Raw genomic sequence first — 24,578 nt, forward strand, 5'->3', positions numbered from 1 at the left:
AAGATATGAGGGACACAGGTTGAGTTCCATGCTTTACCTGATGCAGCTTGGTTTTGACTAACTGGCGTTTTTGACACCATCCCTATCCTCCAAAATTAAAAAATGCTCTGAAAAAATTCCCAACCAGCTGTAAGTATAACCACCATATGATGACTGAGGACCTTGTAGGAAGCATATATGGTCTGCAAGCATGCCAAGCTCCACAGTCCATAATCTACAGAGTTTGAAAGCTTTATTCTACCAGAAGCGACAACGATGTGCTGTGGCACCTTATAGACTAACAGATGTATTGGAGCATAATATTCACCCATGAAAGCTTATGCTCCAATGCATCTGTTAGTCTATAAGGTGCCACAGGACTCTTTATCACTTTTTACAGACCCAGACTAACAAAGCTACCCCTCTGATACTTATTCTACAAGGTGAGTGGAATAGAGTGGTCTGCCCTTTTAAGAGCCTGCACAGCCAGGCTGCAGAAAGCCTTGGCCTAAGGAGAAGCCCAGTAGGTAGATGCTGGGGAACCAGATGATCTAGCTGAGAAGCAGCTAATGATTAGCTCGGATTCCCGAGGGGGCAGAAGAGACAAACACTTTTCTGAGCAGTTGCAGAAGTCTGAGAGATATCCCAGAATTCCTGTTCAGCCACTCTGCTCATCAGTTTGCACTCTACTGCTCTGCCCTCAGGTGACCGCTTTAAATGCCCCGGGAATTTTAAAAATCCCCTTCCTGTTTGCTCAGAGGTGTGTGTGCAATCAGTTAATCTTTTCAGGTGACCATGGGCGAGTTGCTGGACCTCATTAGTGTTTGGGGAGGAAGCTGTGCAGTCAGCTGCTCCAGCCATAGGGAATATGATACCTTTGGGGCGTATCAAAGTCCATGCTGGATACCCAGAGTCCCAGGAGGCATGCAGCCAGGAGCTCTCTCAAGCCAGGAGGGGGGGTAGCTCGCAGCCAGCCCAGCACTTGGTGAAGACAGCAGAGGAGCAGACACTACAAAATCTCCTGGGAAAAGTAGGGGAGGTAGGTTCTGTAGTCCTTCTGAGACAAAGGAAGGGCTGAGACCCTTCAGCTACTGGAGGATAGGAGACCCTATCACTTTTGTTACTTTTCCATATTTGTTGTGTTTATGTGGCAGATATGAATAAGACAGGAGTTGGGTGTGGCTGACTGATTTCCGCCTAAATGGGTCACAAATACACCAGACCACAGTGAGCAAGAATTGTCTATAGCACTTACAATGTTCATTTTTAATTTCTATCAGACAATCAGACAAACCAATCAGATTTAGATAGCTTAAAAGCTCTGCAAGTTTACCAAAGTAGCATTCAAAGTCTGGAGCAGAATCAGCTTTACTCAAGGTCAAAAATCTATTCTATACAGGGTTTTAGCACCATCATATCTGAGTGCCTTCCAGTAGTATATTAAGCAATGTGACTATGTAGCTCACACACCTCCCAGGTGTGGTGTTCTGTCCCATCTAGTGGCACCGAGATCAAAAAGAAAAAAAAGATTAATGAGTTTGCTCTACAGACTTAGCTAATAAGCCATATACTTTTAGCTTGTGCAGTAGCGGCTCATGCGCACTAGCCCAGAGATCCCAGGTTTGATCCCGTCAATGACCGGGGACTGTCAGTGTTACAACTACACAGCTGTCACCTGTTGTTTGTTCTCTCATCCTCTTCCCTGAGGGAGAAGTGTCTGCAATGGAGTGTCTTGTTTGGGTAGATTTTGTTTTTATTATTAATAAATAAACCCATTGCTATGTATTTACATTCAAGAAGAGGAGGCCAAAGAAATATGCCTTGTGTTTGGAGCGGAAAGTGGTGAGGTTTGTGATGGTCCTTAGTTCCTAGGGGAGTTTATTCCAGTCTTGGACCACCCCTGGAGATGGTTCCACCTCCTGCATGAACAAGCTTTACCCTTCTTGTTGAGAGTTCCATTATGCCAGATGAGCGAAGTGGTCAACCATTGTCTTTGTCCTGGAGCTTCAGACAGTCTTTTAGATATCCTGGGTCCAGACCATGGAGCAGTTTGAAGATAAGGACTGAGGCCTTCAATTTGATTCAAAATTTGATGGGAAGCCAATGTTAAGAAGGGAGGGAAAGTGTGATGTGCTCATGGTAGCCTGTGTTACTGAGAAGATATGCTGCAGCATTTGGTACTAGTTAGAGTTTATCAGATTGCATTAGTGCAGCTGAGAGGTGATGAAAGCATTGTAATGGGGTAGCATGCACCTCTCGTGCATACCCCCTTTTCTCTGGCTGATATACCTGTAATCACAGTTCTTTTTCAGGGGGAAGGGGACACGCACCTGTCATGGATGGCCCCCTTTCTCTCAGTTAGATGTGAGCCTGCTTTTGGTGTTAGTTCTTATATTGGGGTTGCATCTGCCATTCGCGAGCACCCCCCCAAGCTGATGGTTCTCTTGGTGGGTCTTCAGTGACTCAGCCCTCTGGCCAAGCCACGTACACAGTCACCCCTTCAAGTCCAAGTTCTTTTTCAGCCCTAGTATGGGGCTGTAGCTCTAAGGTTTCTTCCCCAAGGCACTGCCTTCTTCAACCATGCATCCAGGGCCTATCTCGGTACCCTCAGCTGGTGTCCTTTTCAGCAGCCCTCCGTGGGCTCAGACTGCAACCAGACCAGCAGGACTGATCTTGGTACCCTCGCCTGATCTGGCTAGGTCTGGGCTCAGTCCCCTGGGCTCAGCCTGCCCACACTGACTTTTTCATGGTCTTGCTGCTGCTCTATCCAGCCAGCCAGGCACCTAGTCTTTGGCACCCTTCCCTGTTCTGCCTGGTGAGCTCTCTGCAGTGAGCTGTCTGTGGCCTGCTGTTCCTTTAGCCAGCCAGGCACTCGGCCCTCCCTTGTCAAGCTCCACACAGCAACTGAAGGCTCTGCTCTGCTGCTGGCCTTTTATCTGGCCCCTTATTGATCACTCCTCTGCAGCCACTCTAGACTGTCTGGAAGACTTCTCTCTGCTCTATTCTGGGGCAGGGTGATGCAGGGCCACAAGGCCTCCAGCAGGGGGCCTATGGACCTAGTCCAACCTGCCATAGGCATGAATACCTGAGGCCAGGTCTTCATCTACCAGGGTGGGATGGAGTCCCCTAGCTTACCAGAGATGGTAAACAAAAGAAAATTACTCATCAGCAACAGTGAGGAATTCAAGAGTACTCCTATACTATGGAATCTTGTGTGTGTGAATCTTCATTCAAAGGAGACTTTACCGTGGCTGCAAACCCCTCAGAATATTTTCCCCTGTCCACCAGCATCACCTCTGTTTTGTTTGAGTTCCACTTCAGCCAGCTGTTCTTCATCCATGAGTGGATATCATCCAAGCACTGGGCAATCTTGATAGTATGTGGTGAAGGACAGGTAGAGCTGCATATGGCTAGCACTTCAGTCCATGTCATCTGACCAGTTTATATAGAGTTTGCATGAAGATATTGAAAAGCATGAGAGATAGAACAGACAAGTGTCTAGTGGTGTAGGTGCAGTTTCCCATCACTACTCTTTGGGTGCATTCCTCCAGGAAGGACTTACACCTTTTTATCACATTACTCTGGACTCCTGACACCTTTCTCAGGCAAGACTGCAATATCTCATCTTTAACTGTCAGACACTGCAGAGGGGTCCAGGAGGATGAGAATGGATGTCCATCCTTCATCCATTGACAAATCATCAGTGCCACTAAAGCAGTTTCTGTTCTGTGTCCTGGCTTGAATCCAGACTGTGCCAGGTCTAGAATCTTGGCCTCAGTTAGATGTGCTTGTAGTTAGCCTTTTGGTAGCCTCTCTCTAAACTTGCTCAGGATTGGGAGGTTTGACACCAGGCATTAATTGACTAGGACTGAAGTATCCAAGGTGGGTCTCTTCAGACTACTGTGTTTTTTAAGGAAGGATTCCTTCTCTGAATGAGGATGTTGGCTGTTTTGGTCTAGAGTGGCATCAGTTGTTCATGACTCTCTTCACAGGCCAGGAACAGCATGGATCAGATTCACAAGTCCTGGGCTGGGACTCCTGTTGGGTGTCCAAAATTTCTTGATGAGTGAGTGTCTTGACCAACGGGAATGCGTGTGGGCTGTTGATTGGTGGGAGCAGGTGGAGCAGATCCTTGCTGTTTGAGGAGGCTTCTCAGATTTCCCTAAACTTTTCAGCAAAGAAAGATGATAGTTCTTTACAGCGCTTGGTGCTTGGGTCTGACACAGGTTGTAGGCACTTAGGATTGATGAAGCAATTTACCACCCTAGGTAGCTTGTTGGGGTAGGATTTCGGACCTTCAATGAAGGCTGATAGGAAAGTTTTCTTGGCCTGTAATACAGCCTTAGCATAGGCTTTGAGGAATTTGTTGTTTCATCCTATCTGTCAATCTTTGTTTTCTGCCACTGACACTCAATTTTCCACCCCTCTCTCTTCAGTTACCACAGGGAGTCAGAAAACCAAGGAGATCAGTGTGGTCAAATCAGGATCACTGTTCTATTCTTGTTGCCTGGGCACTGCAAGGTTTCTGACCACTGGCTTAATAAGGTGATGGTCTGTTCAAGACAGTGGCTGGGTTGTAGTGTCCTCTATCTTGATACAGAGGCTGAAGATCAGGTTCAGAGTATGTAGGGTGACCAGACAGCAAGTGTGAAAAATCGGGACAGGGGGTAGGAGGGGTAATAGGAGCCTATATAAGAAAAAGACCCAAAAATTGGGACTGTCCCTATAAAATCGGGACATATGGTCACCCTAAGAGTATGTCTGGTTATGTGGGCTGGGCCAGAAATGACTTGTGAAAATCCTAGGAAGGCAAGTTAAGAGATGAGGTTTTTTGCATCTGTACCAGGTCCTCAGCTGCTGGAAACCAAAATATCTCCATTGACTTAAACTGAACTATGCTGATTTACGCCAGCTGAGGATCTGGCCCAAACAGCTTAAATCTTGTATGAGGTATCCAGTAGAATATCTAAGATTAAGAGACAAATTAGATGGGTTCAAAGAGAAATGATAATTGAGCATAAAAGGATTACTGGCAGGATTTAGGAAGAGAATACCCCTATGGGCAGCGTATTCCACAAATGCCCACTATGGGATTTCTTTTACTTCCTCCTGAAGCATCTGGGTCATGCCAAAATCAGAGATAGAATATTGGGCTAGATGGACCGCTGTTCTGATTCAGCATAGCAATTCCCTTTGGGGAGCCCCATCCGTTGATGAGCAGCTGTGCTACGAAGGCTGGCTCCGCCATTGGAGCTCTGGCTGGTAGGGGGGGATGAGCAAAGAGGAGAAACTGCCCTCACAGAGCTCTGCTTGGCTAACAAGCAGGCAGGAAATCCCACCCCTAGCTCCTGCTGCCAGCTGTCTTGCAACTGGAAAAGGAAAAGAGCTCAGTGGGGTATGGGAGAGGGTGTGTGCAGTAGTGGCTGCTGCTGCAGGGACGTAATAGGCCAAGAATCTGAGCTCGGGGATGGGGGACAGGCCCAAGAAGCAGCCTGAACACATGGCACTGCACACAAGGATCAGCCAGAGCCCAGCGGGAAGGAAAGATCCTGAACAGTGACTGAGCGACTGATTCTGGACAGACATCGAGGCTGTTTGCTGATAAAGCTGATGGCTAGTTACCAAAAGGTGCTGGAGTGATTTCTGGGTGAATCCCTGCCTCCCCAAGGGCTCTCCACTGCAAGGTTAGGGCTGGGAGGTGGGAGTGTGTGACAGCCATTGAACCAAACTGTACACCCTGTATGTGATGGGAATCACTTCAAGCCAGAGGGTGTAGCAACACCCTTAGTTTCAGCACCTAAAAGCATGTTTGTCATCAGCAGTATCTTCAGAATACAGCAGTCTGCAAGTTAAATCATACTGACAGAAAGACATTGCAGGCTGGCCTCCAAGGGGCTGATTCAAACGATGGACACCAGTACCAATCATTAACTTTTAAAAGAGTCTCTCAAAATTGTATTCGGTAACCCACCTTATAAAATTTTTCAATCCATTGCCTGCAGTTGTGTATCTAAAATATATTTTGATAATGTCTGAAACTGGTTTAGATTTAAAGAGGTGAGAAAACGTCTCCCATAGCCCACAAAAGAGCAACGTTATACAGGAGCTCTGAGGGCACTCCATGCATAGTAAGATATAGTGTTTACAAATGGAAGTGGTGCATATATAATTAATTGGCATTCCATGTAATGATTCATATTCAAAATAGTCAAGTCTGCCTGCAAATTAATTTTTTTAAATCAGAAGAGCATACACTCTGGTGTTTCCTCTTGCCTAGGATGCACCTGGAAATATTTATATGGAGAACAACAACAACAACAAAAAAACCTCAGCAGATATTCTTGAAAGATCCTACAGTACCTGTGGGATGTGCTGTCTGTTCTGCTATCAATGTGATGAAAGTATATTTAGCTGTCTGCAACTTTACTGGGAGTCACATGAATAAATCACTGTACATTGATGGAAGATTATGCTTCTTTTAATGGACCACGAATCTTGCATTTAGCAATTATTACAAAGCCAGTAAAGTCATCTACTAGGTCACCAGAGTTGTCACGTGCCATAATTTGCATCTTGGAATCGTATTGTATATCTGTTCCAGATTCAAAAACTTAACCTTGTAATCCATGTTCTGTTAATAATTTATAATATAATATAAAATATGACTGACTGCTTTCCTAAAATCACCATCACATGACATCACATGGGGGCTGTCTTGTAATCTGCTGGGGTGAATATCCAAGTGTCTGTCTGCTGTTACCATTTGTTTGACTGGAGCTAGTTGCAGGGACTGTTTGACCATGTGGTTGGGTGTCTGAAAAGTGTGAATGGGAGTGATTTGTTCCAGGTGGGACTTCAGTGGTTGATTGGAAAGACTTTGAGCCAACAGCCTTATTAAAAAAGCAGCCAGTTACCTGCCAAGTGAGCTGGGAACAGAAGACAGGCAAACAGAGGGAGTTTGCCTTGGGGGAGTTCTCACAGAGCTTTATTTTTTTGCCTTTCAGGCTTGTATGAGCAGTAAATACAACATCTGAAGAGGCTCTTAAAAGGAAGATATTATGGATAGTGAGCAGTCAGCTGTTGTGACCTGCACAGGGTGTACCATGTTTGTCTTTCTCCCAGAGAATAGAAGTGACTTTGTCTGTCCAAAGTGCAGGCTGGTTTCCATATTGCAGGAGAAGGTTAAAGGATTAGAGACCCATAGACTTTAAGGACAAAAGGGACCATTATGATCGTCTAGTCTGACCTGCTGCATAATGCTGCACAATGCAGGCCATAGAATCTCACCCACCCACTCCTGTAACAACCCCCTGACCTATGTCTGAACTATTGAAGTCCTCATCTTATGGTTTAAAGACTTCAAGGTGCAGAGAATCCTCCAGCAAGTGACCCGTGCCCCATGCTGCAGAGGAAAGCGAAAACTCCCCAGGGCCTCTGCCAATCTGCCCTGGAGGAAAATTCCTTCCCGACCCCAAATATGGAGACCAACTAAACCCTGAGCATGTGGGCAAGACTCACCAGCCAGATACCCAGGAAAGAATTCTCTGTAGTAACTCAGATCCCACCCTATCTAGTGTCCCATCACAGGCTATTGGGCATATTTACTGCTAATAGTTAAAGATCAATTAGTTGCCAAAATTAGGCTATCCAATCGTATCCATCCCTTCCATAAACTTATCAAGCTTAGTCTTGAAGCCAGATATGTCTTTTACCTCCACTGCTCCCCTTGGAAGGCTATTACAGAACTTCACTCCTCTGATGGTTAGAAACCTTTGTCTAATTTCAAGTCTAAACTTCCTGATGGCCAGTTTATATCCATTTGTTCTGGTGTCCACATTGGTACTGTGTTTCATCAGAGAAAATGAAGACTTTCTGGCTAGAAGTCAGCATTTGGTACTGCAGGCACAGCATGATGAAGAATCAGAGATGGCAGTGCAGAATGGAGAAGAAAATTGGCAGCATGTGACCTCCAGAAGAAGAAAGAGGAAAACTCACGTACCCCCAATGCAGATAGAGGTAAGAAACCATTTTCAGGCTCTCTGCACAAGTACTATGGTGGAGAATGGTTTGGAAGAGTTATCTAATGGAAGGGATCAGAAGGAGACCCCATCGACCGGAAGGCATGGGATGCATTGTCCTAGGGATGGGGGTTCCACAACCACCCTTCTCAGGAGGGGACAGAGTCATTCATCTGCCATCCAGAGCGGGAGACACGAGAGGTGTGCTGCTTGCCTGGGACTAGAATTCAGGATGTGACAGAGTATCTGCCAAGACTGATCAAGCCCTCAGACCGCTACCTACCTTCCTACTTCTCCACGTGGGCACGAATGATGCTGCCAAGAATGACCTTGATCAGGTCACTGCAGACTATGTGGCTCTAGGAAGAAGGATAAAGGAGTTTGAGGCGCAAGTCGTGAGCTCGTCCATTCTCCGTGTTCAAGGAAAAGGCCCAGGTAGGGACCATTGAATTGTGGAGGTAAAGGCATGGTTACGCAGGAAAGAGGGCCTTGGATTCTTTGACCATGGGATGTTGTTCCAGGAAGAAGGATTGCTAGGAAGAGATTGGATCCACCTAACAAAGAGAGGGAAGAACATCTTTGCAGGCAGGCTTGCTAACCTGGTGAGGAGGGCTTTAAACTACGTTCGCTGGAGGATGTTGATCTAAGCCCGGAGGTAAGTGGGGAAGTAGGATACTGGGAGGAAACACAAGAAGGTGGGTGCAACAGGGGAGGCCTCCTGATTCATATTGAGAAAGTAGGGCAATCAGCTAGTTAGCTTAGGTGTCTGTACACAAACGCAAGAAGCCCGGGAAACAAGCAGGAAGAATTGGAAGTCCTGGCACAATCAGGGAACTATGATGTGATTGCAATAACAGAGACTTGGTGGGGTAACTTACATGACTGGAGCACTGCCATGGAGAGGTATAAACTATTCAGGAAGGACAGGCAGGGGAGAAAAAGTGGAGGACTTGCACTTTATGTAAGAGAGTAGTGTGATTACACAGAGCTCCAGTAGGAAACTGGAGAAAAGCCTGTTGAGACTCTTTGGGTTAAATTTAGAGGTCAGAGCAACAAAGGTGTTGTCATGAGGGAGTCTTCTATAGACCACCAGACCAGGAAGATGCGGTAGATGAGGCTTTCTTTGGACAACAAACTGAAGTTTCCAGATCACAGCCCCTGGTTCTCCTGGGGGACTTCAATCATCCTGACATCTGTTGGGAGAGCAATACAGCAGTGCACAGATGATCCAGGAAGTTTTTGGAGAGTGTTGGGGACAACTTCCTGGTGCAAGTGCTGGAGCAACCAACTAGGGGCAGAGCTCTTCTTGACCTGCTGCTCACAAACAGGGAAGACTTGGTAGGGGAAGTAAAAGTGGGTGGCAACCTGGGCAACAGTCACCATGAAATGGTTGAGTTCAGGATCCTGACAAAAGGAAGAAAGGAGAGCAGCAGAATACGGACCCTGGACTTCAGAAAGAAGACTCTGACTCCCTCAGGGAACTGATGGTCAGGATCCCCTGTGAGGCTAATATGAGGGGGAAAGGAGTTCAGGAGAGGAGCCGGAAAGGAGCAGGTCCTCAAGGAACCCATTTTGAAGCACTTGGAGGAGAGGAAGGTGATCAGGAACAGTCAACATGGATTCACCAAGGGCAAGTCATGCCTGATCAACCTGATTGCCTTCTATGATGAGATAACTAGCTCTGTGGATACGGGGAAGTGGTAGACGTGATAGATCTTGACTTTAGCAAAGCTATTGATATGATCTGCCACAAGTATTCTTGCCTGCAAGTTAAAGTATGGATTGGATGAATGGACTATAAGGTGGATAGAAAGCTGGCTAGATCATCAGGCTCAATGGGCAGTGATCAATGGCTCAATGTCTAGTTGGCCACCGGTATCAAGTGGAGTGCAAATATTTGCACTAAAATGCTCATTGTTTTGCTTCAGATCATTCTGCATCCTTATATTTTGCGTTTCTACCTCATTTGATGAAATAGCAGTTTGTGTGTCAAAAAAGGTGAAGATTCATATTTCTAACTGTGAGTTCTGAAGCCATCTTTGGTTGCACTGAACCCACTGTCCCTACTTATAATCATTTGCAGCTAGGAGACTGAACTCAAGTATGAGATCAGTTTTCATCTAACTTCACTCATACAAATACTCTGATTTTCCCTCTTCCCACCTCATTTCTTTGGCTTTTCCTTTCAACAAAGTAATGCTGGAAACTCTCCATACTGTTTACAGAGTTTTCATCTTTCCCTTACATATGTCCTTTACTTTAAAAATCAGGTCTTAGATGTCTCAAGTTAGGCACTCAGGAACTGAGCAACCCAAAATTACTGGACCTTTGTCAAAATGGCTTTAATAATATCAAGCACCAAAACTTATCTGTAAAAAGAGTAGAAGAACACAACCTTACAGAGTGTTGTAGGCTTCATTAATTGTATAACAAGCATTTTGAGATCCATGGATAAAAGTACAATATATTAAAACATTTTATTTAAACAAATTTTAATTGTACTTTTTGTCAAATAAAAATGTGGTATTCCTTTTAAATGTTTCTTTTAACAAACACATGGCAAATACTTTCATGGCAGATAACTGTCCTACCACATCATTATCTTCTCCTTTTTGCTTTCCTTTCACCTTCTGTGCAAATGTGGAGGAAGCAGCTCCTGATGTCATAGTGGAATCTGGAAAAAAAATGTAACCAGATGTCATCAGTAATTGGTCCTTATATTTTAGGTGTAATTTATGAAAGATTGAAATGTCTATAGACACACTGCCAGTCATCTCAATAAAACTACATAATCACTAAGAATGATGTGGAATTTATAATACAAACAGCTATACTTATCAAATACTAACTTGGTACAGACAGCTCTGTTTACTGGTGCTCTTCAAGATGTCACATTCATTATCTTCTCCATCAGCAGAAACAAAATTGAGCAGATTTCCAGAGGTGGATTAAGGTTTATTGGGGCCCTGGGAACAAAGAACATTTGGGCCCCCCCACACCGGTAGCCATGAGGCTCCTCCCCTTCCCACCCAAGGTCCCGCCCCCTTGACTGGCCGGAAGCTGGAGCCAGGCTGTGGTAAGAGCTGCCCAGAGAGGCTGGGCTGCTTTGGGGAGCCCTGAACCTTCAACCTGCCCTGGGGGGCAGAGACATGGGGGCTGGGGGCTGCTTTTGGGCCCCCCACTCAGGTCAGGTTGAGGATCTGGGGCTCCCCACAGCAGCCCGGGCTCCCTGGGCAGCTCTTAAGGGATCCACATTCTCAGCATCTCTCCTTCTCTGGTGCTGGAGGGGGTTAACTCTGTGGTTCAGGGCTCCATTTCATGAGAATACATAGATATCACAAACACAGAATAAAGGATGGTCCCTACTCCAAAGAGCTCCAATCATTCTTAAAAGTCAACACAACAAGTGAACATTATGGATCCTAGGAGGTTAGTGATGAGGGACTCTTGCAGTTATCGAGCCTGACAACAGGTGGGTCCCAAATCAGGTATTTTTTAAAACATAGCATTGTCAGTGTTCCCTATCAAACCAGATCCCCTGGACTCTCACAAGGCCTCACCCCAGGAACAAGTGACTCTGGGCCTGCTACCCATTATTTTTTGAGCATTTTCTTTATTTTCCCCTTCTGTACAGACTCTCCTCACCAGGGCCCTTTTCCCCAACATCATTAGTTCACATCTCTTCAGTCCCCTCAAACCGTGGGCCAATCCCTCAGGGTATGTACTCCCTCCCTCTCTCTTTGCTGCTATGCAAGGGGCCAAGATGGGTTCATGAAGTATAGGGAAACCACTGATCAGTTATGGAATGCCTGCTTCGATGTCCCCACTCACAAAGCCTTCCCGTTACCTAACTCCCTACTTAGACTGCCTGTCACTAGGGACTTCCTTATCGCTATTGATCTTATGTGGAAAGCGCTCAGATACCGCGGTGATGGATAGCAGGACAAAACCTTAAGATAGCAAGAGTTAAGGCTTTGTGGGGCTCATCTGGGGGGCAGGACCCAAAGGTGATGAGGGGGAGGGGGACGTGGCTGCACATGGGTCACCTGAGGGTGTGACATGAAGGTCACAGGACAGTTGGGGTGGGGACTGCACAGAGATCAGGCCATGGCCTGCTGAATCATTCTTGCTGGTGATGCTACAAGACTTGAAAGACCTTAGCATGACTCCCAGATACTGGGGAGTTTGAGGCATTCGTCCCACTGAGACAATGAGTGAGTACAGGGCCCTGGGAGGTGGGTTTGAGAGTCACTCACTAGAGCAGAACTGTGCTGTGAGTCATCAATTGCCTATGCTGTGATGGGAAGGCCGCAAAGTCCAGCTCAACTGGGGCACAGGGAGGGAGCTTCAGCCCCTGACAGAGCATCCTGAGCAGGGAAGGGGCTAGGAAAGCCCTTGCAAAGGCTCCTCCCAGCCCTGATTCTGCTTGTCCTCATCCCCTGCATGAGCAGCCTGTGCCTGGCTGAGGTGCCAGTGCCAGGGCAGGGCTGAGCACTGTCACAAAGAGGCAGACTCATGGAGACCACAGCTTCCAGCAAGTCTGGGGCATGGGGGACCCAGAGGAGCTGGGGAGGGAACCAGAACCTCCAAGAGGATGATGAGGGGAGCCCAGGAAGCGGGAGAAAGAGTCTGGGCCCAGGGCAGGAGACTCTGGCTGTGGGGAGGGGAGCCTGGACGGGGCAGGGAGGTGGGGGAAAATGCACTCGGGAGGGCTCTGTGCAAGTGGCGGGGAAGGGAAGAGGCGCTTGGGAGGGCTCTATACAGCTGGGGCAGGGGGGAATTTGGGCACCCTACTTACCACAGCCGGGGAACTTCCAGCCTGGCCAGGGCCTCAGGGGGAAGAGGAAGAGCAGGGTGGCAAGGCCCAGGTGGGGAGAGGCGTTCTGGTGCTCCTGCAGGGGGCTCCTGAGCACGGGCCCCATCACCTGTGCAGTAATCAGCCACTGCAAATTATGCACAGAAATAGAGTACAGTACCATAGTTTTTCCAGCAGTGTAATTCAAGTTAGGGGCTCTCTGTAGTTCTGTATGGGACTACAGCTTTTGGGTTCTCTAGAGACCTAGATAACAGGACCCGAGTCTCCTCTCACTTACACCAATGTAAACCAGGAGAAATGCTGCTAAAGTCACTGGAGTTACACTGGTGTAAGTGAGGTCAGAATAAGACCTGAACTGTCAGTGCTCTCTTAATTGACAGCATGTCATTTTTCATGGACTGTGAGCTGACCAATGCTACTTATTTAAAACCTTTACAACACTGGTCACTTTCCAGAGTGTCAACCAAATTAACGCTTAGCAGGATATGTCTGTAACCCTCCCAAAGGTTTAGAATAAAGTTTTACATCAGCTTCAAATCCAATCTATATGCAGGGATCTTTAAACAATAATAAAAAATATAACTGTATTAATTACCAAAATTAGGATGATATACAGCTCGAGTAACTGCCCCTAGTCCAACAAATGCCACATAGGTACTCTTTTAGTATGTGAATATGGAGTACGTACATGCTTAAAAAACCCACCACGGTAACATGGAGAGTGTTTTCATCAACAAGCTGCTTTTGAGAAAAGGGCATGATGTCTGACAAGAGAGTTAATTTTTTACTGTGTAATGAGGTTCCTTTAAACACCTTTAAATATTTGAAAATTAGATTTTATAAAAGTGAGGGACTGAGCTGGTAGGTGTCGGACAAGCTTCCATGTGTTACTGTGCCAAATCATCTCAGTCCTGAAATAAACACCCTTGTTATTTACAGCCAGAAGCAGGATTGGGAAAAGTCCCAATGCCAAGAAGCCTGGGAAAAGTTATATCTGGGCAAGTGTCAGGTTTCTTGCCTTTTGGAAGAGCAGAACTGCAGAGGCTGGAGGCAGGCTGAGTCAGATTGGCAGAGATCCTGCATTGGTGGGTTGTTTTTTTTTTGGGGGGGGGGGGGGGCTTCCTCTGCAGCATGGAGCACGAGTCACTTGCAGGTTTAAACTAGTGTAAATGGTGAATTCTCTGTAACCTGAAATCTTTAAACCATGATTTGAGGACTTCAGTAACTCAGCCAGAGGTTAGGAGTCTATTTCAGGGGTGGGTGAGGTTCTGTGGCCTTCAATGTGCACGAGGTCAGACTAATGATCATGATGTTCCCTTCTGACCTTAAAGTCTATGAAGCTGAACAGCCCGAGGGCACAGCAGTTACTGAATTGCCAGAGAAGAGGGTGGCGGATGTGACTGATTAGAAATAAAGCAAAGGGAATTGTGGTGGGGAGGAAGAAAAGGGATGGGCAAAACTGATCTGCCAGTGACAGGGGAGGGGAATGGGCCTAGCTACTGAAGTAATGCCTTATAAGCAAGTGTGTAACCCACACACCTTGTGGGTGCGGTGTTCTGTCCTATCTAGTGGCACCGAGACCACTTGGAGAGAGAAAAATGAGTCTGCTCTACAGCCTTAGCTAATAACCAGTTAGCTTTTGGCTCATGCACTAAGCTCCAGAGGTCCCAGGTTCAGTCCCGCCCGCTGACAACTAAGGTCTGTCAGTATTACAGGTGGGGTCAGAAAAGCATAATGCTGAGCCTCAAGCAGAATGTTCTGTTACTGTTTTATTTAGAGCTGCAGTTCTCAACCCCTCCCCACACCAGGCTTCAGGAGTCTGCCAAAATAAGCTAGAGATCATACAAAAAAAATTGTTTCACCTCACGCTATTTGGACACATTGATTTTTTTTTTAAAGCAGAGAGTGTGTTAATTTTCATGCATGATATGCTGAAACCTATTGGCTTCAGCAGGACTGGCGTTAGGAGGTAGCAAACAGGGCAAGTGCCCGGGGCCCCATGTGACAGGGAGCCCTGAAAGAAAAACAGTTGCTGTGGCACAGGTGGGCCATGCAGTTTTTAATAGCATGTCGGGGGCCCTCAGAAAGAAAAGGGTTGAGAACCTCTGCTTTAGAGGACTGTAATAACTGGGGAGTAGAGAGTTCGGGTAAGAATTTTTCAGCTACAGTCGGTCAGGTTGTTCAAGGTTCTCTTTGCCAGAAAGACAAGCAACCCTTTAACTTCTCAGTCAAGTTGACATGGACACAGTCTACTCTAAGAACCTTGCATACGTAGCAGCAGCAGCAGCAGCTGCAAGTCACAGTTTGATTTGATTTTAAGAAAGAATAAGGCTCATAAACAAATAGTTCAAGGCAGCTGTTTCCAGAAGGGTGAGTGATAGTTTAAATTACCAACTAAGCCACAGAAGGTTTTATAGTAAAATAAGCGTAACATTTGATTATTTACTGCTTCTGCAAAACCATTTGAATTTAGGAAGGAGCTGGGCTCTCTAATATTTTGATACAGCCTTGTAATTGCAAGCTTAGCTTCTGGTATCACAGCTAATATATTTAAATTAGTGAGTAAATCAAGGATAGATTTGCAAATTATATATATTATATAAAAAAAGCTACATATGCACAGACTGTTTTCCACCTTTTTAAAAATAAACTCAACCCACCATACTGTTTTAAATTTTTTTTAACAACATTAAAGGGTCAAATAAGCATAAAATATGCACAGAAGAGGATGCTAAAGAATATGAAAAACTTAGATGTAAATACACTTTTCAAAATTCAAAGTAAACTAAATATCCATGTGTTTCATGACAGAAAAATGAGATGTTTTGTGTAATTTGCAGAAAACTGAGGCTTCTGGCTAACGGTACTTTTAGTGTTTCCTACTGCTGCACATCACTGTGTATCTGCCTTCCATATAAAATAGATTAGTGACCAGGTTGTTATATAATTTAAACAAAAACACAATATGTGCACTTATGGTCCTATATAAATAAATGACAGCCTATAAAGATTGATACGGTTCTAGTCACCAAAAATTCCAAGTCTTGCGGCTAGAGAAAACACAGAAACCTGTGGAGTCTATTTGTCACAAAGCTCAATCCTGGTTCACAAAGCAAAGTTGAGTTACCAAAATGCCCTTATGAGAAACAGGTAAACCAAAATACAACTCTAAAGTTAATTTGCAAAGCAAAAAATTTGGAGCACAGTTTTGTTTATGAGTCTATGCAAATAGAACTGAAATGGGTGCCAAATTCAGGTGAAGTGTTGTGAGATGCCCTTTTGCTTAGAGACCCTTAATAAACTACTTACTGACATAGAAGTAGGGTGACCAGATGTCCCGATTTTATAGGTTCAGTCCCGATATTCAGGGCTTTGTCTTATACAGGCACTTATTACCCCCTACCCCGTCCTGATCTTTTCCACACTTGCTATCTATTCATGATACATGGAAGTGAGTATAAGGAAATCTAAATTGATGTAATTTATATGAGAAAGAATTAGAAGAAGACATAGCCATAAGTAGGTAGAAGCCTACTTTAACTTGCACATTCTCGTACACTCCTGCTAGTTACTTTTCAAGCTACATCATTCATTCATTCATGCCCGTCACCCCAACCGGGGTATGGGCCGCCAACAGCTACAGGCTTCTCTTAAATGCTGGCCTCTCACCATTTAAGTTACACCAATACACAGGGCCTGGTTGTTCATTGACTTGCATCTCATATAGTCATTAACACCTGTTTAAACAGTATTCAAAATACTACCATTCTGTTTTAATACAGAAGTTTTATACAAGTGTAAATGTCTACACAAGGTGAAAAACTGTGGGGGGGGGGGGCGGAGGAAGGGGGCAGGAAATCAGGCTCATTTAGACTCATTTTGGGTCCAATTCTGATTCCACTTGCACTGTTTTTACAGCACGTTACTTCCGCTGACTACTCCTGATTTACACTGGCATATAGGTAGGCAGATCAGGCCTAATTAGTCTCAACTCTGATTTTGACTCACTAAACTAAGTGTCCTTGATGAAAGACATTTGTAATTGTGAACCATAGCCATAAAAGCTATTTGGGAAAAGATGAAATACTATTTAACCTCCCCTCTCAAAGAATTCATTGCTTGAGCAAGCTCATACATACTAGTGAGCTTCACATTCAAAATAAAATCCAAATCAAGTTGCTTATTGAATCAAGACTACTTAAAGAAAAAGACAAAACTGCTGGATTAAAAAAAAAAGGAAAAAGGGAAAAAAGGATACAGAGAATATAAATACAGATACAAAAATATTTATACAAAAAAGTAGGGAGAGAGAGAAAGATACGAGGAGGAAAGTAAAAAAAAAAGGTAGAAAAATCCATCCTGCTGTCTTGGCTGTCTTAGCACTACTTCTAAAACAACCAAAGGTGGTGGGAACTAATAGCAGCAAGAGAGGATTAAATCAGAGATTCCAAGGCCAGAAGGGACCATGGTGCTCATCTAGTTGGACCTCCTGTATAATACAGGCCATAGAACTTCCTTAAAATTATTCCTACAGCATATCTTTTAGAAAAACATATAAGCTTCATTTACAAATTGCAATGATGGAGAATCCATCACAACCCTTTGTAAGGTGTTCCAATAGTTAATTAATCTCACTGTTAAAAATGTACAACTTATTCTCAGTCTGAATATGTTTAGCTTCATCTTTCAGCCATTGGATCATGTTATACCTTTTCCTGCTAGACTGAAGAGCCCATTTGTTTCTCATGTAGGTCCTTGTAAACTGTAAATCAAGTCACCCCTTAACATTCTCTGTGTTAAACTAAATAGAGTGAGCTCTTTGAGTCTTTCACTATAAAGGTATGTTTTCTAATCCTTCAGTCATTCTTGTGGCTCTTTCTGAGCACACCACAACTGGACACAATATTCCAGCAGTATCTGCACCAGTGCCAAATACAGAGGTAAAATTCCTATTCAAAATTCACCTGTTCATGCATCCAAGGAGATCACATTAGCCTTTTGGCTACAGCATCACATAGGAGGTCATGCTCAACAGAGTATCCACCATGAACCCCAAATTTCTTTGAGTCACTGTGCTGTAAGCATGACCTACATTCTTTGTTCCTCGATATATACATATTAAATAAATATTAAAATGCATATTGTTAGGTCAGTATGCTGGGCGCAAGCTTTCTGAATCACTTGGTATCAGTGACCTGTCCTTTTCACTATTTGCCACTCCCCCAATTTGTGTGTTATCTGAAAACTATCAGTGATGATTTTACGTATTCTTCCAGGTCATCAATAAAAATGTTAAATAGAATAGGGCCAAGAACTGATCGTTGTGGCATCTCACTGGAAATACATCCGCTCCATGATTATTCCCTGTTTACAATTACATTTTGAGACCTATCAATGAGCCATCTTTTAATCCATTTAATGCATCATGTTAATTTTATATTGTTCTAGTTTTAAAAAAAAAAATCAAAATGTGATGCAGTACCATAACAGCCTTACAGAAGCCTACGTATGTTACACCAGCACTATTACCTTTACCTCATAAAAAAAGATATCAAGTTATTTTGTCAGGATCTTTTTTCTATAAACCCATGTGGGTGGGCATTAATTACATTACTCTACCCTCTTAATTCTGTATAAATCACATGGCTGATACGAGAGTGATTTGAAAATAAGAAAAAAATAAAAATAGAAAATAAAATTGGCTAAATGAAATAAGGAAAGGATGTCACATTTCTTGACCCATTCATTTGGAACATCAGAGCATCTGTGCTTCTAAGTATACTCAGATCATACTGGACTTTTCTCAAGGACTTAATCTACAGATTTATGGAGTTCAACAGCTGTGATACTCAGATGACTTAAAAGGTTCAGCATTACATAGGTTCTCACCTCTTGAAGCTTAACATCTCTACATTTTAAAGAGATTAGGGACAATGATGTCCTTTTGGAGGCACTGCTCCTTAATCACTGGAGTGGCCTAAAATCTCCCAACCACTTTCACCTTTGGTTTGTTTCCCCAAGCTTTTGATCTGAAATGTTATCTATGATGATGGTAACTGCCTTAGAAATCAATTTGTAAAACCAGAATTTCAATTTTAAATTTTTATGCAATTGTCAAAATTAGCACTGCATAGTAGAGATCTCTCATTTTGGTCCAGTACAGTATATTTCAGGAATGGCCAAACTGTGGTTCGTAAGCCACATGTGGCTCTTTCACCATTAAAATCTGGTTCATGGAGTCCCCCTCACACATTCTCCACCTACCATACGGGGGTGGGGAGAGAGTTCAGGACCACTGCCTTGCAGTGGAGTGGTGGGGTAGGGGCTTCTGTCCAGTGGGGAAAGGGAGTCTTGGTGCTTCAGCAGGAGCAGGGCTGAAGCCCCTTAGCCCCGGCAGGTGCGCCCTAGCTCTTGAACTTCTTAAGATTGTTGTATGCAGCTCGGAGGATCAGTAAGTTTGGCCAACCCTGGTATATATGATAATCAGAATCTTGGTGTAACCAATAAGCTATCTTTACAAGACAGTCAAATGTGAAAAAGTGGCAAAAGAAAAGCATTGTAGTCACTGCAAAGAGACAACATATGAAATGCAAGAACAGAAGCATCAAAACTTGCCAAAAATCCATCTGAAAAAAAAAATTTAAAAAATTATCCAAGATAATTTGGCTAGTGCAAATTTAATTTAAACTCAATGAAGGGGGGGGGGGGAAGTACCTAGAAGGGAAATCACACGATGTTATTGCTACAATCAGTTATGTGGCTGGATCGCTTGTTCATTTTCCCACCGTCTATCTCAGACATATGATAATATCAAAAGGATAGGATTGTTAGTGGATCACATAACCAATAAAAATACACTTGGCAAACCTACAGATAACTTGTTACTGATGCCTGCTGAGGGAAAAGGCATTTTAGAATACATGAGAGATTGAAATAAGATGGGTAAAACTGCTAGTATGAATGAGTCTATGTTAACACATATCACCTAGGGTTTAATATGTAAAGAACCTAAATAATCTTTAGTATTGTGACTTCCAATAAAGCACAACAAGAAACCATAATCAACTACAGAGACTCCAACAAAGCAAAATTCAATTGTTCAGCATTCTGAAACTTCAACCAAAAAGGAGCTTTTTATTGTGCCTTAGAAGCAAAAATAAAACACTGAGAAGAGAAAGTGAGACAATACTAAAGTGTTGGTGGCACTTTATCCAAACTTTCTCCTTCTTCTACCTCACCCACCTTGCAGAAAAAACAACATTCAGCATTTTTCTCCTCTCCCCATTGGTTCCACTTGTATTTTAATTCTTCTTACTAGAAATATAGATCTGTAAATATTGAACTGAACATATACGTATGTTGCTAGACAAACTTACTTCAGTATTGTGTCTGTTCTAATTAACTCTTAAGAATGAAAAGGGTACCATACTAAAATGCAGTGATAATCAACTCTACTGCATTTCATGTTCTGCCTATCAGCATTGTTTCTTGCCATGCAAACTATCAGATTAATATTATTTTGTGCAATGACACACTTACTTGTCTGAGTTGTCTTATATACAAAATTATCCCAGAAAAACATTTCACTTACATACCAAAGTTCTAAACAAATTCCATTGTACAGGGTCCTGCATGTTTCACTTCTCTCTGGTTTCTTCCATAATGGTAATATAGTAGCATTTAAAAAACAAAAGTTACTTACAAAAAATGAGCCCTTTAATCCATTTAACTAGAAAATGCATTCATTGTTTGAATAGTCCAGGTCTGACATTTAAATCAGGTACATTGTGAGAGTATATCTGTGCATATCTCCCTCCCTACTAAACGGACACCTGCACGGTAAAGAACAGACAGATCTTGTTGCTCTCTGATAAGGTCACAGAGGCTTAGCTAGAATATAGCAATGCTTAATCCTCATTGGTTTTGCCTGCTGAGCACAAGGCTGTTTCCTTGACAACACAGCTGCAGTTGCTACGGCATCCACAGACACATGTGATGTCAACATTTTGGGATGGCCCACCATAAAAATCATTTACGTAATGCTATTTTCTAATCTTGTAGATTAAAAATGAAAATCAGTGAGAACCTCCAATATGTTCCCCCTCTGCCCAGATTTAAGCACTTAGCTATTATGCATTTATTTACAGTAGTTTACCCAATGTGCCAGTCACTAAACATGGAAGGCCTGATTCCTGCCCTGGTGAGTTCACAGTTTGGTTATTTTTTTAAAATTCTCCTTGAAGATATAAAGTGCTTTAATCTTCAACTAGAGATTTAAAATGACAGACCGTATTAAGAGCTGTATTCAGAAATGCAACAATATTCTGGGAAGTAGAAATATGATCAATGACGTACCAAATAATTTATGCTAAGGGCTGTAGCTGTAGCCAAGAAGAGGATTTTTACAGAAACAGAAATGTCTTCAGGCACTGAATAATAGCTACTGTAGTTAATATACTACCTCAAGCTTGAAATTCACCATAGTGTAGAGAGACAAGGCCTAATACATTACTTAAACTTTACCTCAGGACCCACTTTAATCGCCAAGTCTTGGTCTCATTGAAATCAATGAGAGATTTGCCACATGACTTCAGCATAACCAGGATTTGGCCCTACAAGCTTATGTGGCGCTAAAGTGAAACAGAGGGCCTTGTGTATTCCTCTGTACTGGAGTCGCTAGTTCATTTGGGAAATTGTTCAAGGAGCACTTTTCTACTATTTTATTACTGCTCACTCCATATAGATTGTCTCATAAATGCTGAAAACACCGTCATCGATTACCTGACATGTTAAATTTCTCTATGTTCTGTTTTCATAATAGTAGTGTAACTTCTTGCCAACTGAATCCTACAGATTCCCTTCATTTTTCACTTTGATATTCCTCCCCACTGCTCATGTAGTAATCCAGGTTAAGGTGTTTTCTTGGCAGTAACAAGGATTAGTCAAAATGCTAGATATGCATTTAACTTGTAATAACATCCCTGGTTGGGATTTAAGATGAGCAAATAGCCGTATATTCATCTTCTCTGTTTATTGAGGCAACATTATAACACTATCTAGCTCCATTCCAGGAAACCCAGAGCAGGCTGCTGGCTGATTATAAAACCAAGGAACCCTAATAGCCATCTAAAATATTAGGATCTAGTGATGCATGGCTAACAGAAGTGTGTGTGAGACAGTGGTTCCCAAACCTTAACAACCTGTGAACCCCTTTCACTAAACTGTCAAGTCTCGCAAACCCCCTCCTAAAAATGAATATTTACAGGGATTTTCTCCTGTACCCGAGTATAAAAACAGTGATCTTGGAAATATAAAATTTGTTTTTATGACATGCTTATTACACACTCTTGTTTATCATTACAGTATATTTATTACATTATGAAAATGGCAACACTTCCAAGATCTCACTTTTGTAGCTTGTATTGCTTTGAATAAGCCTATTATAAGACAAGGCTCCTATGTTTCATCAAGGAGTATCAGATGTGAAACAGCATGAAGGTATTTAAGAAGCCAAGTCAAAGAGTTCCTCCTACACAATCATTCAGATCTTGAGCAGTCAAGGCAAACAACTCACGTTACAACAAAGCTTAAACTTGTTCATAATAATTTAAAAAACAATACAAGCTGCCTATTTAATTTTAAAACAGCAAAAACTATCCACCTCCCTTTCCATTTCCTATAAGGCAGGGGTTCTCAAACTGGGGGTCGGGACCCTTCAGGGGGTCATGAGGTCATTACATGGGGGGGGTCACAAGCTGTCAACCTCCACACCAAACCCCACTTGCCTTCATCACTTATAATGGTGTTAAATATATTTAAAAGGGTGTTTAATTTATTAGGGGGGTCGCACTCAGAGGCTTGCAGTGTGAAAGGGGTCACCAGTAAAAAAGTTTGAGACCCATTGCCATAAGGAGTCTTGAAGTTTAAATCTCAGTGTGACAGATATGCTTGCTTTGATCTGCTTAGCTCTTGGAAGTCCAGGGACTCTGGGCTGCTGGCTCTGTGCTGCCCAGGGTCTCTAGAAACAGCTCTGTCTGCCATTAGGGAATTCCTCCCCCGCCCCCTCTGCCCCAAGAACCCCCTGTAACATTTTGCAAACACCAGTTTGGGAACCATTGGTGTGGGGGACAAGAAATCTTCCATTGGTCCATAAGCCTTACGTCTCATGTAGTGCCCTCTGCTATGGAGCAACCTTATTTCTAGTGAAATCAGCAGAACACCCCAAAACTGCTGCTTAGGCTTTGAGTGTGAATAGTTCCACACAGGTCTGTTTTGGTGCCCCTACATGGGGAATAACTTATTGTAAACAACAACTAGAGCTACAGTACATGTGAAATGTGATCAATATATTTTGGAGAGTGAATATGAAGTGTGTGCCCACAGAAATAGCCAGAGAATGCATGATAGCTGATCCAGAAAGCTTTATCTGTATTAGCTGATGTTTTAGGGTATGTAGTGTTGTGACTAATAGCGGATATGTGCTGAATTAGGAATACCATGTTGTGTTGTCAGACATGGTAGTTAATGAGGAATGATTCCAAACTACAGAGTTTTAACTTATCACAAGCTTGATCTCTTCACCTTGCAATTCAAGCTTTTCTGTTAGATTTTGATACCCCATGTGGACTTCATAATTCTAAAGCCAGTGTTCCCCGGGAACACAAGAATTAGGAACTGCTTAAACAATGAGGGTGAAATCCAGACTCCACTGAGTTCAATGAGGCAGAATTTCACCCCGAGTTTTTGAAACGTGTCAAAATGTGACATTAAAAATTAGGCAGCATATACTGTTAATTCAGAGGAGAAATTTTCTAGAGATAAGATGGCACACGTAACATTCTCAAGCTCACTTGTTGCTTGGCACCCACAGTACACTTATGTTAATGGCAAGCATGTGAGCCATTTATAAGATGCATAATGCCATCCTAAGGAATGGGCATGACAGTAGGCGAAAAGGGGACCATCTTGCATCTAATGAATGTTAAAGGCATGCTTGCCAAGAAGGGAGCCCTAAAATTATTTTATGCCTATGAACCTTTCAGCTGTTTTAATGTTCAAATGTAAAAAGGCTTGCCTACTTATTTGAGCATTAGTCAACTGGAAGAAGATGAAGACACAGAAAGAAATTTAAAAGGAAGCCTCCACCCACCACAGGTGCTTTGCAGAAGAATGGCTGAAACCAAGATTCAGCAGCCCAAATACATTTCTTGGAATAAACTGGCAGAGTGTAAAACCAGTTCTATGGTGTTTCATTGGCTTTTACTAGCAGAAACATTTTGCAAAACAGATTGCAAAGAACACCCTTGGCTAATAATTTTACAATTCACTCTCAGATTTGAAATGATCATATACTTCTAAGTTATGCTTTAATGAAAAAAAATGAAGCAAAATGTGAAACAAGTATTACTGAAGCAATGAATATCTGAAGGCCCACGAAGCTAAATGGCAAATTATAATGGCTTCCTTTTCCCCACCCAGGTCTGTTGCCATTTCTTTAAACGTTATCTATGTGAATAAGATTGTAAACAGCTTGGAACAGGGAGCTTGTCTTCTTTTCTGTAATGTACCATGTTTATCAATGGCATTTTGTAAATTATAAGCAATACATTCATCCAGTCTGTCTAAAACCAAGGAGTACTAGAAAACTCAATGACACCAAAAGATGTCTGAAATTACTGCCAAGAATCAAGAATTGGTATACTGGCCGAACTGAACTTCTCTAGCTTCTGAAATATTTCCATCAAACAAAAATCCAATCCCAGAAG

The 24,578-nt window shown here is 43.1% G+C and overlaps 1 protein-coding gene across 3 annotated transcripts in view; it reads right to left on the bottom strand.

The window, feature by feature from the left end:
• The window catches only part of PRLR (prolactin receptor), a 293,258-nt gene that overhangs the window by 208,011 nt on the left and 60,669 nt on the right, over window positions 1-24,578 (bottom strand). The window contains exons 1-2 of one of the 3 annotated variants that reach the window (XM_039542964.1): window positions 20,516-20,667; window positions 10,589-10,671 (exon numbers count right to left, since the gene is read on the bottom strand). The gene's annotated coding sequence lies outside the window, so the exon portion shown is untranslated. Of the gene's footprint in view, window positions 1-10,588; window positions 10,672-20,408; window positions 20,668-24,578 lie in introns of those variants that run through there. The other 2 variants (XM_039542965.1, XM_039542962.1) reach the window with 2 other exon arrangements.

This window comes from Mauremys reevesii, linkage group 6 (assembly GCF_016161935.1).
Source record: "Mauremys reevesii isolate NIE-2019 linkage group 6, ASM1616193v1, whole genome shotgun sequence".
Taxonomy (NCBI): Eukaryota; Metazoa; Chordata; order Testudines; family Geoemydidae; genus Mauremys; species Mauremys reevesii.